This window comes from Triticum dicoccoides, chromosome 4A (assembly GCF_002162155.2).
Source record: "Triticum dicoccoides isolate Atlit2015 ecotype Zavitan chromosome 4A, WEW_v2.0, whole genome shotgun sequence".
NCBI lineage: Eukaryota > Viridiplantae > Streptophyta > Magnoliopsida > Poales > Poaceae > Triticum > Triticum dicoccoides.
Window position 1 is genome coordinate 382,390,751 of NC_041386.1, and position 14,070 is coordinate 382,404,820.

Consider the following 14,070-nt stretch of genomic DNA (forward strand, 5'->3'; position numbering starts at 1 on the left):
CTATTTTTATATTTTAGTTCTCTGATATCATGCAAAGTTACCCTCTTCATACCCACAACGTAGTTTTATTTCTCATTTCTAGATGGAAGCAAACATTCGATGTACGTAGAGTTGTATTAGTGGCAGAGAGGAGTTGAGAGAATATTGATCTTACCTTTAGCTACTTGTGGGTTCGACACTCCATACTTATCACTTCCACCTTTGAAAATTGCTACGATGATTCCTTGCACTTGGGGATTATCAAGCTCTTTTCTGGCGCGGTTGCCGGGGAGCAATAGCGTGGGGTTGATATTCTCATGTGTGCTTGTTTGCTTTCTTCATTAAGTAGATTTTGTTTTCCCTTTTTGTTTTTGTTTTCTTTAGTTGTGGGTGAAATAGCAAAAAAAATTAAAAGAATGAAAATACAAAAAAATACTTGCCTCTTATGCCTAAAAACTTTTTCAAAAAGAGAAGTGATTGGAAGGTTATCCATTGGAGAAGTGAGGGTCGACCTTGAACACTGGTGTTCATGCTCATGGAAACAATGTAGAATTTTTCATGGAAGTTCCTCAAAAATAATTATCCCCTTGTATATATCCATTGTATTATAAAAATAATGTGCCAACTTTTGGTTTTAGGATGTTTAAATTGCTTGTTTGGTGTGTGGAGCAGAAAAAACAGAAACTTTTGCTGTAGTATTTGAATTTTCATTTTTTACTGGAGCATGATAAAATCTTGAATTTTTTACCAATACTTCTATGCCAATTGTTTAGATTGTCCTAATTTTTTTATAATTCTTTAAGTTATTGAAGTATACGGAAGTTCCAGATTGCTACAGACTGCCCTATTGTTGACAGATTCTGTTTTCTATGTGTTCTTCACTTATTTTGATGAATCTATGGGTTGTATCTGGTGGTATGAACCATGGTGAAGTTTGAATACAATATATATAATTATAATATGAAATTGGAATGAGTTTACAACAGTACCTAAAGGTAGTGATTTGCTTTATTATACTAACGGATCTTACAAGGTTTTTTGTTTAGCTTTCTGTGGATGAAGTGTTCGAAGATTGAGGAGTTATCAATATGAGAAGAATAAGGAGAGGCAAGAGTTCAAGATTGGGGATGACCAAGGCACCCCAAGTAAATATTTCAAGGGTACTCAAGCATCTAAGCTTGGGGATGCCCCGGTTGGCATCCCATCTTTATTCCTCAACAATTATCAGTATACCTTGGTTTTTCTTTTGTTCACATGATATGTGTCTTTTGAGTTTATTTTTCCTTTCTTTTCCTTTATGCACCATGCTAGTATGAGATAGTACTTTATTGATTTATAGAACGCTTCATGTGCTTCACTTAAATCTTTTGAGTATGGCTTTATAGAATGCTCTTCGTGCTTCAGTTAAATATTTTGAGCATGGCTTTATAGAATGCTTCGTGTTGCTTCACTTATATATTTTGAGCTTGGATGTTGGTAAATATATATTATTTATAGAATTACCTATGAAATTCACTTATATATTTTAGAGTATGCATAAAATTATCATTGGAATTGGGCTTGGAAGAGTATCATTAAGATCTCATGCCTAGCTAAAAAGGCATTAAAGAAAAACACTTGTTAGGAGCCAACCCAATATTTCTCCTTACTATTTTTGTGTGTTCAGATGATTAACATATTGTATTAATCATGTTTTATAGCTTTTGTTTCAATAAAGTGCCAAGTAAGAACTTTGGGATGGCATACGGTGATAGGTGATTTGATCTTGCTGAAAAACAGAAACTTTTGCGCCCGGTAAAATAATTTTCATTTTTAACAGAAGCATGATAAAATGCTGATTCTTGTTGCACAACATTAATATACAAATTGCCTAGGTTTTCCTAATTTTTCAGAATTTTGGAGTAACAAAAGTATGGTTGTTGTCTAGATCATTGCAGACTGTTCTGTTTTTGACAGATTCTATTTTCAATGCATAGTTTGCTTGTTTTCTAGTTTCTATGGCTTATATTGCTCAATATAAATTATAGAAATGATATGGTACAGTAGGATTTGTGTGAGAACAATTATGAATCTTATCTTGACAGTACCAAAGTGAATGATTTACTCTTTATCATACTAACCCATCTCACGAAGTTCCGTTAAGTTTTGTGTGATTGAAGTTTCAAGTTTTGGTTGAGACATAGATACAAGGAGAATAAGGAGTGGAAAGACCCTAAGTTTGGGGATTACCAAGGCACCCCAAGGTAATATTCAAGGAAGACTCAAGCGCCTAAGCTTGGGGATGCCCCGGAAGGCATCCCCTCTTTCGTCTTCAAAACCATCGGTACACCTTACTCGGAGCTATATTTTTATTTGTCACATCATATGTGTTTTGCTTGGAGCATATTTGTCAGGACCCCGACTCAATGCCACATCGATCTAGCATGTAACACCTCATATCACTTTGCGGCCTCACGCACGGTATTCCCACGGGTGTCGCCTTACCTTAGCCCGGGACCGTTTGCGCCTTTTGGCACACGTATATGACAGTGTCGCTAGCATCCATATGATAAGGAGCCCGGGCTGACATGGCTAGTCGTAAACCCAAAGTGGCACAGACTTACAGGGACAGGCATCCATGACCCAGCATTGAACGTGTCGGTCATCAGCGAGTGAATCCAGGCTGTAGCACTGGGCTAGCAGGACTCCGGTGAACCGGGCTGTAGCGGGCTAACAGGACTCCGGTATTCATCGCGTGACATTTCCCCGAAGGGACAGACACAGGAACGAAGAAGGACACATGCCGGCCAGCCTAAGTGTTCCAGAGCAGTAGCAAGCTACCATGGCTCAGCGGTAACACTAGGAGACATTTCCCGGTAAGAGAGGCTACTAAAGATAAACAACTAGATAGTCAGATCCCACACATACCAAGCATTTCAATAACATACACACAATATGCTCGATATGTGCAAATACAACATGGCATCACAACATGACTCTATGACTCAAGTAATCTATTCAAATGGCTCCGAGGAGCGAGATATTACAAACATGGGTCTCATGACCCAACATTCAGAGCATACAAATCAAGCACAAGCGGAAGCTATCATGTCTGAGTACAGACATCTATAAATGAAAAAGGCTGAGAAGCCTGACTATCTACCAAATCCTGCCGAGGCACAAGATCGTAGCTGAGGTAACAAGCTAAACGTCGAAGACCACGCGGAAATACTAGTGAGACTGAAGTCTCTCTGCAAAAACGTAAAATAGGCAAACGTGAGTACAAATGTACCCAGCAAGACTTACATCAGAACTATCTACATATGCATCATTATCAACAAAGGGATGGTGGGGTTTAACTGCAGCAAGCCAGCTTTGACTCGGTGGCTATCCTGAACTACGACTGCGAGTAACTCTTTTGAGGTGGCGCACACGAGTCCACATATTCACCATATCAATACACCACTATGGATCCGCTCCCGTCTCCCTACGAGAACGCCATCCATAGCACTCACGCTTATCTTGCGTATTTTAGAGTATCCACTTTCACTTGTCTATGAACTGATATAAGCAACCCAGAGGTCCTTTTCCGTGGACACGGCTATTCGAATAGATTAGGTTAACCCTGCAGGGGTGTACTTCTTCACACACGCTCTCACCACTTACCGCCGTTTACACGACATGTACTCGACAACCTTCAAGCGGAAGCCCAACGTGGGTGTCGGCCACAGCCTGCCTAAACACTCAAGTCTCTAGTCCAGGTTTATCGCCTATTCGGGTTCCATCCATGAGGAGATCCGGCCGGAGTTTCGCTCACAGCCCCAAACGATGTGAACAGGGTTCCCGAGACACCAAACGGGCGCCCGGTACACCGTGCCACGTGCCTACCGCATCACAGCCCACCCCTACGGTCAGCGCTGCCCACGGCCTCCAGCATACTACAAACACCAGAAACTACTTGCAACTCCTGGACAGAGGACAAGGGTGATCAAGAAGCCGAGAGGGTCCATTGGTTTCGGGCCCAATGCGTGGTAGCAGCTGAATCATGGATCACAAACACAGAACTCAGTTCCTGAGGACGGCTGCAATGAGACAACCCACCATGTACTCCTACATGGCCTCTCACCGCTACCTTTACCAAATCGTGTTCACACACTTAGCTCACACACAGTAGGACATGTTCACACACCTCTGATTCATCCCCGATGAATCAGACCTGACTCAACTCTAAGCAGTAGCGGGCATGACAAACAAAGATGAATGAGTAGGCACAACAGGGCTCAAACAACTCCTACTCATGCTAGTGGGTTTCATCTAATTACTGTGGAATGACAGGTCATGCAGAGGATAAAGGGGTTCAACTACCGCAGCATGTAACAGTTGAATCGGTGTTGTCCTAATGCAGTAAAAGAGAGCAGGAGCGAGAGAGTGGGATTGTATCGAAATGAACAAGGGGGTTTTGCTTGCCTGGCACTTCTGAAGATAACATTGAGTCTTCATCAGTGTCAACGATCACATCATCGGCATCACGTCTATCGAGAGGGGACAAATACCGGTAACATAGAAAGGAACACAATCAATGCAATGCACAATATGATGCATGATCATGACATGGCAAAATGAATGTGTTTTGGGCTAATGCAACTAGCAACAGATTAAATGAAGTTGGTTTGAATACAAGATTCAAATTCAAACTCCACATGTGATTATTCAAATGCCATTTAATTGATTTGTGCTAAACAGCAGCTATAAGTTGTTCTAACATGCATGAAAGTGGTACAGATGGATTCCTTGAATTTTTCTGATAATTTTTCATATATAATTTATTTAATTTGGAGTTACGGTTGAATTTCTATGATTTTTAGAAGTTTATACAAATTTCTGGAATTTTCTGAATTAAATTAAATCCAGAAAATGAGTTATGACATCAGCACTGCGTCATGCTTGCGTCAGCAAGTCAACAGGGCTGCCCCGGGTCAAACCTGACCAGAGGGTCCCATTAGTCAGTGACTTAGGGCTCGTTTAGGTCGCTGGCAGGTGGGCCCAGTCAACGGACACATCAGCCTGGTCAACTCCGACGTGTGGGGTCGGTCAAAGTGTGACGGGGCCAGGTCAAACTGACCTATGGGGCCCACAAAATTAGTACTAATCTAAACAGAGAGGTTAAACTAATTAATTAGGCACAGGGGCCCACTTGGCAGTGGCTCTAGTGGGTGATTAGCGAGGTGTTTACGCCCTAATTAAGTGGCCACGTCGGTGAGTGACGCCGGCGACCACGGCGACGGCGGAACCTCGCCGGAGTAGCTCGGGTTGGCACTACAGGCTGCGGTTGGGCACCCTGAGGGCACCAGGAGGAAGCCCGTGCTCCCGCGCATCTAGGGGGTGCCACGAGAGGGCGTGGGGTGGCCGGAGTTGAGCGCGGCATCGACCCCGGCGGCGGCCGGAGCTCGGGGGTTCGCGGGACCGGCGCTATGGTGCATGGGAGGAGGGGTTGGTGGGCGCTACGGGCTCCTGGGAGTGCTCTGAGTACGTCTGCGTGCTCGGTTTGGACGGAGGTGAACCAAAACGACGACGGCGACAAGTCCGGCGCCGGTGAGGTCTCGGTCTCGACGGAACTATGGCCTAGAGCTCGCAAACACGAGGGGAGAGAGAGGGGTTCTGCACAGAGGCTCACCGCGGAGCTGTAGGGAGGGTCAGTGGGCTCGGGGGCGCGCCGGAGTGGCCGAATTCGACGGAGAACGGCGCCGGGGCCGAAGCTTGGGGATGATGACGATGGCGGCTGCTCGGGGCCCTTCTGGTCGCGTGAGACGTCGAGGAGGTCGAGGGAGGCACTGCGGAGCTCTGGGAGGCGTCGGGGAGGCGAGAGGGGGATGGTGGCCGCGGCGAACGGCGTCGGTGGCGACGGCTCCGTTCGGGTCCGAGGTGCGGAGCGAGAGGGAGAGCAGGAGAAGGGGATGAGCACGGGAGGGAGTTGAGAGAGGCCTGAGGGAGCCGCGTGGCGTCTCCAGGGAGTAGCGGAGGCAAGCAGGGAGGCAGGAGGTGGCCGAGGCGGCATCGGCGCTCGCCACCGAGCTGCTTCGGTGCGAGGGGAGGAAGAAGACAAAGGGGAGGAGGTGGGCTGGGCCGGCCAGGTGGGGGAGCTGGGCCGGCTGGGCTGCACGGGTGAGGCCAGGTAAGTCCAGGTAAGTTCTGTTTTATATTTTTCTGTTCTGTTTTGTTTTATTAATTTATTTTGCCACTGTTTTGAATTTTAAAATAATTCAAACAATGCCAAAAACTCCTCTGAATATTTTATATTGCTAGATGGACTTTTCCAAAAGCTTATAAAATATTTCAGGGGTATTTAAATTATATTCTAATTATATGAATATAATTCAAATTCGAATAGCTAATGATTTAAATTCAAAGTCCCAAAAATAAATCCTTAAAAATGTTCAATATTTTGGTTGGGACCAGAACCCTTACCAAAAATTATCAAACATTTATGAAGAGCCCTTTTGGAGCAATGAATGAGATTTCTAGGGTTTTTGCCCCTCTTTTATTTAGGGTTTTGAGGCTTCCAATATTCCTCAATTCAAGTTTCAAAAATATAGACATGATGCACACATGAAGCTAACCTAGAGCAATGCCTGAAGCTAGGGATGTGACAACTCACCCCCACTAAACAAGAATCTCGTCTCGAGATTCAAGCGTAGGGTAAGGTGAAGGGGAAACGTAACTAGTATAATCTTCACGATCCAGGGTGCACTTCATAGAAACGTTGATTCGATCACCATCTTTGTCTTGATGTCTTGCTCTGAGAAATCCTGCCAACATGACATGGAGGGAAGAAGGAGACTCTAGAAGGGTCGATCTCCTCGATGATCGAACAACTCACGGAATGAGACATAGGACCATCTCTCGAGTTGAGAGACGAAGCACGCACCCATAGGAATGGAGTGAAGCAGATGACAAGGGTTCACTAGGTAGACAACAATTCCACACCTAAGAGGGTGGTGAACGGTTGTCAACGTAGCGAGGAGTTGAGTTGCCATGAAACCATAACGATACACCTTAGGGAAGGTGACTCGTAGAGATATCCCCTTAAGTGGCAAAAAGAATTACTTTTGATTCAGAGATCATTGAAACTCTTTAAACCAGCCTAAGGCAATTCTCGAGCGATCGTTTGGAGGGGGTCGGTAGAATGGCATACTCGGACTTGGATGATGTGGATTACGTTGTTGAAGACAACGTAATGGATGAATTTTGCTTATCACCGGAAATGGAAGAGGCCCATGGTAGAATGGCACATTGGCGGTGCAAGCTGGGAACAAAATGCAAATGCTGGGAATGATTCTGGTAACTGGGGAAGAACCCAACAATAGGGAGTGAATTCACTGTTTGAAGAGGTCATAGCATTGCCGAGGAAACTGAGAGTAATCCCAGTTAGAGCCGATGATAACACGTAACGCTTGTGCGTGCTCTCAAGAACTTGAGCATTTCCATATTCATCAAGGTTTTATCAACAACCGCGTCAAGGGTGCTGACAACACAACATACTACCATGATAAATAGCGATGGACGATGCAGATGCGAAGGAGGATAACACTTTCTCAGATTTCACCTTAGCGAGGCCAAGGAAACAAAATCTGGATGATCGACCGAGAAACATTTAGCACTCCGCTTCTAATGTTCTCCTTGATGTGCTAGTGTAACCCATTCATAGATATGGTTTGATATCTAAAACATCAAGTAAAAGGTCGGACTTCGGGAACACAAAAATCCATAGGGGCAACTAGGGAGTAAATCCTACGAAATCCCTATGGGGAGGTGGCCAACTTCCTCAATCAAGATAATATAATAACAGGTCTTCCGGCTGGGTGTGTTGGCCACGACATCCACTTTACCGGTTATCGAGGGACCAATATTATAGTTCTTGGAGAATGTTCCAACCATCATATCTGCCTGAGATTCAGATCTGGTTGGTGTCAGGATATCCCAGACTCATCAAGTCTAGAAAGAAAAATGAAAGTTTGCAACACAAATCGACGAGATGACGTTGCGAGATTCTCGGGAGATGAACTACGATAGTAAGCTCCAAAACATGAGATGGTTCTGCTACAAACATGTGAACACGTTGTCCCGGACAAGCATGACCACGTGGTAGTCTTACAATAAAACACTACCGAGTTCTGGTTGGGAACCATCAACGAGGATATCAAAATCCTTGCATAAGGTATACTCTTAAGAAGGAACTTCTTCTCCTTGAACAAATCAATCAGTGGCTTGGTGTGCTCGGAACACATATGGAATGAAGGTTGCAAGTCTCCAGACCACAGAATACTTCGCACGTATGCATGACTGACTTGGGATGATTCCAGGGAAACAAAACAATCTTCCTCAAATTCATGGCGGCAACTTGCATCATATGCACATGAATTAGGGAAAATCACTACTTTCATTCAAACATATGCTTCATGAACGAAACACGAAGAAATGCTTACACAAGTTTCCAACACTAGGTTGATGTTCAACATGATTCATGGGGGGAGACAAAATGCTACTGATGGGCTCAACAGCAACACATCGGAATTTCCATATCACTGGACTTCCACCATCATGTGAACACGGTGATAGCATTGGTCAGACCAAAGATGTAATGGTGTATGCTCGAGGGATCAACCACGAGTAGGACAACATTACGAGCATCATTGGTACTGATTTGATTTGACGATAGCCCACACTCAAATCAAGGGATTGATAAGACAATAGGTCCAGCAACTGATCACAGGGACCAATCGATGAAGATATCATCTTTCTTCAACACACACTACACAAGAATATCCCTTTGGAACGAACTAAGTCAGACAAGTTTTTATCTTCCAACTCTCCAAGTTGTTGTCCAGCTTAACCAACTAGCTCAGGGATATCTAACACCGATTCTTGGAAAGAAGGTGGTTCATAAGAAACCAACTTGATCACGGGCTCAACATAACGGTCAGGTGACGACCTGGTAGTACTTCCGAGAAGATCTTCGGAAAATCACGAACCACCGATATGTTACTAAGCTCGAGAACAATCTTACTTTTCAGGGCAAGATGATATGATCAAATGAGCGAGGACTTGACAAATCCTAACTCATCAATCAAAGAGTGCACCAGGAAATAAGGACTAGGTAGCACGATCAATCTTAGAATGGTGATTCAATAACCAACATACTAAGAATAAAATTATTATCCTTTAACTACCAAGCAACGAGGTTGCTAGGAGTATTGATTTCACACATCACAATTCATTTGTCGGTATTCCGGTTGCATCAACACGGAACCGAGGAATGAAAAAGGATGGCGAGAAGTATCACTATGTTAAGAATTCACAAAAGGTGGTGCAATTCTCATGAAATTCCTGTCATAAAGAAGGTAATACTTCAGGGTAGAGCAGACCAGAAGCTGGATTGTAACTTGATCTGCGGAACACAACTACTTTGACCCAATCCTAAATATGGATGAGGTACTGGAGTTTGTTTCTCCTAGTCATTCAGGACGGAATGGCTTGACGGGCCACAAGAGTAATAGGCATCGACAAACGAACGCGCGCATACTCTTGACTATCAATTGATAGACGAAGGTCAGTAGACAACTAAAGAGGGACAACTCAAAGGAACATATAACTTTCTGAGTTGTGGATGCATAAATTAGTATGTCGAACCGAGTTCAACATAATTCTTCCGGATAACCCATGCAGAAAGGTAGAACTGGCAGAGTCACGATTTATGAATGGAGAACTCCTCAAGAATAACCCTGTTGTGATATTTCAGTTCAACGAGGAACTTCTGCCATAAGTAGTTCATGGTATTTGGAAGAAGAAGATACCACGGACTTCAAGGACTATCGCAAAGGTTACTAATATCCTGAAGGCACTAACAATTACTATCAACACGAAGTAGGTGGAGTGAATCTCGGGTTCAAGAACCCAGGAACAGAATACCTATTACTAAGTAGCATCACGGAATGCTTTCGAGGATAAAGGCCAGAATCATCACACTGGGACACCAATCATGGCTAAATTACTAGGTGATCCCCTAAGACACCTAGGGTCATAATAATAGCTCCAACATATATGTCAGGGCAATAAATTACCTCAACTCAACAATTAGTGTGATTGAGCTGTCATAAAGGAACATCGGAACCAGAGGGAAAGGATTTTGCAAATTGCTTCAAACTATTTAGAAACCTGGGATGACTCGGACAGCATAACGGCTATAAATGCTCAGAAAAGATTTGAGACATTCACAAAATGGTGGCATAACCACTCAGAAGCACGATATCAAGGTTTCGAGATCAACAATTAACATACGGAAGTAGTAGAAACTAAACTCAAGCTTAAATCCAACAATCTTATAAGTCTACGGATTAGTAACACGTGATCCTGATAGAAAGAAGAGAAAGCCTAGTTCTTAATCCCCGTAGAAGAGAAGATGATGAATCAGATCAGAAGGCCATGAGGTATAAGGAGTAAAAAGAGCCTTACGTTCCATCCCACAATCAATTCCCTTATATAACTAAAGAATTTCTAGACTCAACTTCGACCAGTTTGGCTTAGTAATCCTACAGGCAGTCAAGCTCTGATACCAACGCTGTCAGGACCCCGACTCAATGCCACATCGATCTAGCATGTAACACCTCATATCACTTTGCGGCCTCACGCACGGTATTCCCACGGGTGTCGCCTTACCTTAGCCCGGGACCGTTTGCGCCTTTTGGCACACGTATATGACAGTGTCGCTAGCATCCATATGATAAGGAGCCCGGGCTGACATGGCTAGTCGTAAACCCAAAGTGGCACAGACTTACAGGGACAGGCATCCATGACCCAGCATCGAACGTGTCAGTCATCAGCGAGTGAATCCAGGCTGTAGCACTGGGCTAACAGGACTCCGGTGAACCGGGCTGTAGCAGGCTAACAGGACTCCGGTATTCATCGCGTGACATTTCCCCGAAGGGACAGACACAGGAACGAAGAAGGACACATGCCGGCCAGCCTAAGTGTTCCGGAGCAGTAGCAAGCTACCATGGCTCGGTGAAACACTAGGAGACATTTCCCCGTAAGAGAGGCTACTAAAGATAAACAACTAGATGGTCAGATCCCACACATACCAAGCATTTCAATAACATACACACAATATGCTCGATATGTGCAAATACAACATGGCATCACAACATGACTCTACGACTCAAGTAATTTATTCAATAGGCTCCGAGGAGCGAGACATTACAAACATGGGTCTCATGACCCAACAATCAGAGCATACAAGTCAAGCACAAGCGGAAGCTATCATGTCTGAGTACAGACATCTATAAATGAAAAAGGCTGAGAAGCCTGACTATCTACCAAATCCTGCCGAGGCACAAGATCGTAGCTGAGGTAACAAGCTAAACGTCGAAGACCACGCGGAAATACTAGTGAGACTGAAGTCTCTCTGCAAAAACATAAAATAGGCAAACGTGAGTACAAATGTACCCAGCAAGACTTACATCAGAACTATCTACATATGCATCATTATCAACAAAGGGGATGGTGGGGTTTAACTGCAGCAAGCCAGCTTTGACTCGGTGGCTATCCTGAACTACGACTGCGAGTAACTTTTTGAGGTGGCGCACACGAGTCCACATATTCACCATATCAATACACCACTATGGATCCGCTCCCGTCTCCCTACGAGAACGCCATCCATAGCACTCACGCTTATCTTGCGTATTTTAGAGTATCCACTTTCACTTGTCTATGAACTGATATAAGCAACCCAGAGGTCCTTTTCCGCGGACACGGCTATTCGAATAGATGATGTTAACCCTGCAGGGGTGTACTTCTTCACACACGCTCTCACCACTTACCGCCGTTTACACGACATGTACTCGGCAACCTTCAAGCGGAAGCCCAACGTGGGTGTCGGCCACGGCCTGCCTAAACACTCAAGTCTCTAGTCCAGGTTTATCGCCTATTCGGGTTCCATCCATGAGGAGATCCGGCCGGAGTTTCGCTCACAGCCCCAAACGATGTGAACAGGGTTCCCGAGACACCAAACGGGCGCCCGGTACACCGTGCCACGTGCCTACCGCATCACAGCCCACCCCTACGGTCAGCGCTGCCCACGGCCTCCAGCATACTACAAACATCAGAAACTACTTGCAACTCCTGGACAGAGGACAAGGGTGATCAAGAAGCCGAGAGGGTCCATTGGTTTCGGGCCCAATGCGTGGTAGCAGCTGAATCATGGATCACAAACACAGAACTCAGTTCCTGAGGACGGCTGCAATGAGACAACCCACCATGTACTCCTACATGGCCTCTCACCGCTACCTTTACCAAATCGTGTTCACACACTTAGCTCACACACAGTAGGACATGTTCACACACCTCTGATTCATCCCCGATGAATCAGACCTGACTCAACTCTAAGCAGTAGCGGGCATGACAAACAAACATGAATGAGTAGGCACAACAGGGCTCAAACAACTCCTACTCATGCTAGTGGGTTTCATCTAATTACTGTGGAATGACAGGTCATGCAGAGGATAAAGGGGTTCAACTACCGCAGCATGTAACAGTTGAATCGGTGTTGTCCTAATGCAGTAAAAGAGAGCAGGAGCGAGAGAGTGGGATTGTATCGAAATGAACAAGGGGGTTTTGCTTGCCTGGCACTTCTGAAGATAACATTGAGTCTTCATCAGTGTCAACGATCACATCATCGGCATCACGTCTATCGAGAGGGGACAAATACCGGTAACATAGAAAGGAACACAATCAATGCAATGCACAATATGATGCATGATCATGACATGGCAAAATGAATGTGTTTTGGGCTAATGCAACTAGCAACAGATTAAATGAAGTTGGTTTGAATACAAGATTCAAATTCAAACTCCACATGTGATTATTCAAATGCCATTTAATTGATTTGTGCTAAACAGCAGCTATAAGTTGTTCTAACATGCATGAAAGTGGTACAGATGGATTCCTTGAATTTTTCTGATAATTTTTCATATATAATTTATTTAATTTGGAGTTACGGTTGAATTTCTATGATTTTTAGAAGTTTATACAAATTTCTGGAATTTTTTGAATTAAATTAAATCCAGAAAATGAGTTATGACATCAGCACTGCGTCATGCTTGCGTCAGCAAGTCAACAGGGCTGCCCCGGGTCAAACCTGACCAGAGGGTCCCATTAGTCAGTGACTTAGGGCTCGTTTAGGTCGCTGGTAGGTGGGCCCAGTCAACGGACACATCAGCCTGGTCAACTCCGACGTGTGGGGTCGGTCAAAGTGTGACGGGGCCAGGTCAAACTGACCTATGGGGCCCACAAAATTAGTACTAATCTAAACAGAGAGGTTAAACTAATTAATTAGGCATGGGGCCCACTTGGCAGTGGCTTAGTGGGTGATTAGCGAGGTGTTTACGCCCTAATTAAGTGGCCACGTCGGTGAGTGACGCCGGCGACCACGGCGACGGCGGAACCTCGCCGGAGTAGCTCGGGTTGGCACTACAGGCTGCGGTTGGGCACCCTGAGGGCACCAGGAGGAAGCCCGTGCTCCCGCGCATCTAGGGGGTGCCACGAGAGGGCGCGGGGTGGCCGGAGTTGAGCGCGGCATCGACCCCGGCGGCGGCCGGAGCTCGGGGGTTCGCGGGACCGGCGCTATGGTGCATGGGAGGAGGGGTTGGTGGGCGCTACGGGCTCCTGGGAGTGCTCTGAGTACGTCTGCGTGCTCGGTTTGGACGGAGGTGAACCAAAACGACGACGGCGACAAGTCCGTCGCCGGTGAGGTCTCGGTCTCGACGGAACTATGGCCTAGGGCTCGCAAATACGAGGGAAGAGAGAGGGGTTCTGCACAGAGGCTCACCGCGGAGCTGTAGGGAGGGTCAGTGGGCTCGGGGGTGCGCCGGAGTGGCCGAATTCGACGGAGAACGGCGCCGGGGCCGAAGCTTGGGGATGATGACGATGGCGGCTGCTCGAGGCCCTTCCAGTCACGTGGCTCGGTGTGGGGGTTGGCGACGAGGTGCAGGAGCTCGGGAGCACGCCGGAGAGGGGAGGGGGTGGCCGTGGTCATGGCTACGGCGAGCGGCGCTCCCAGGT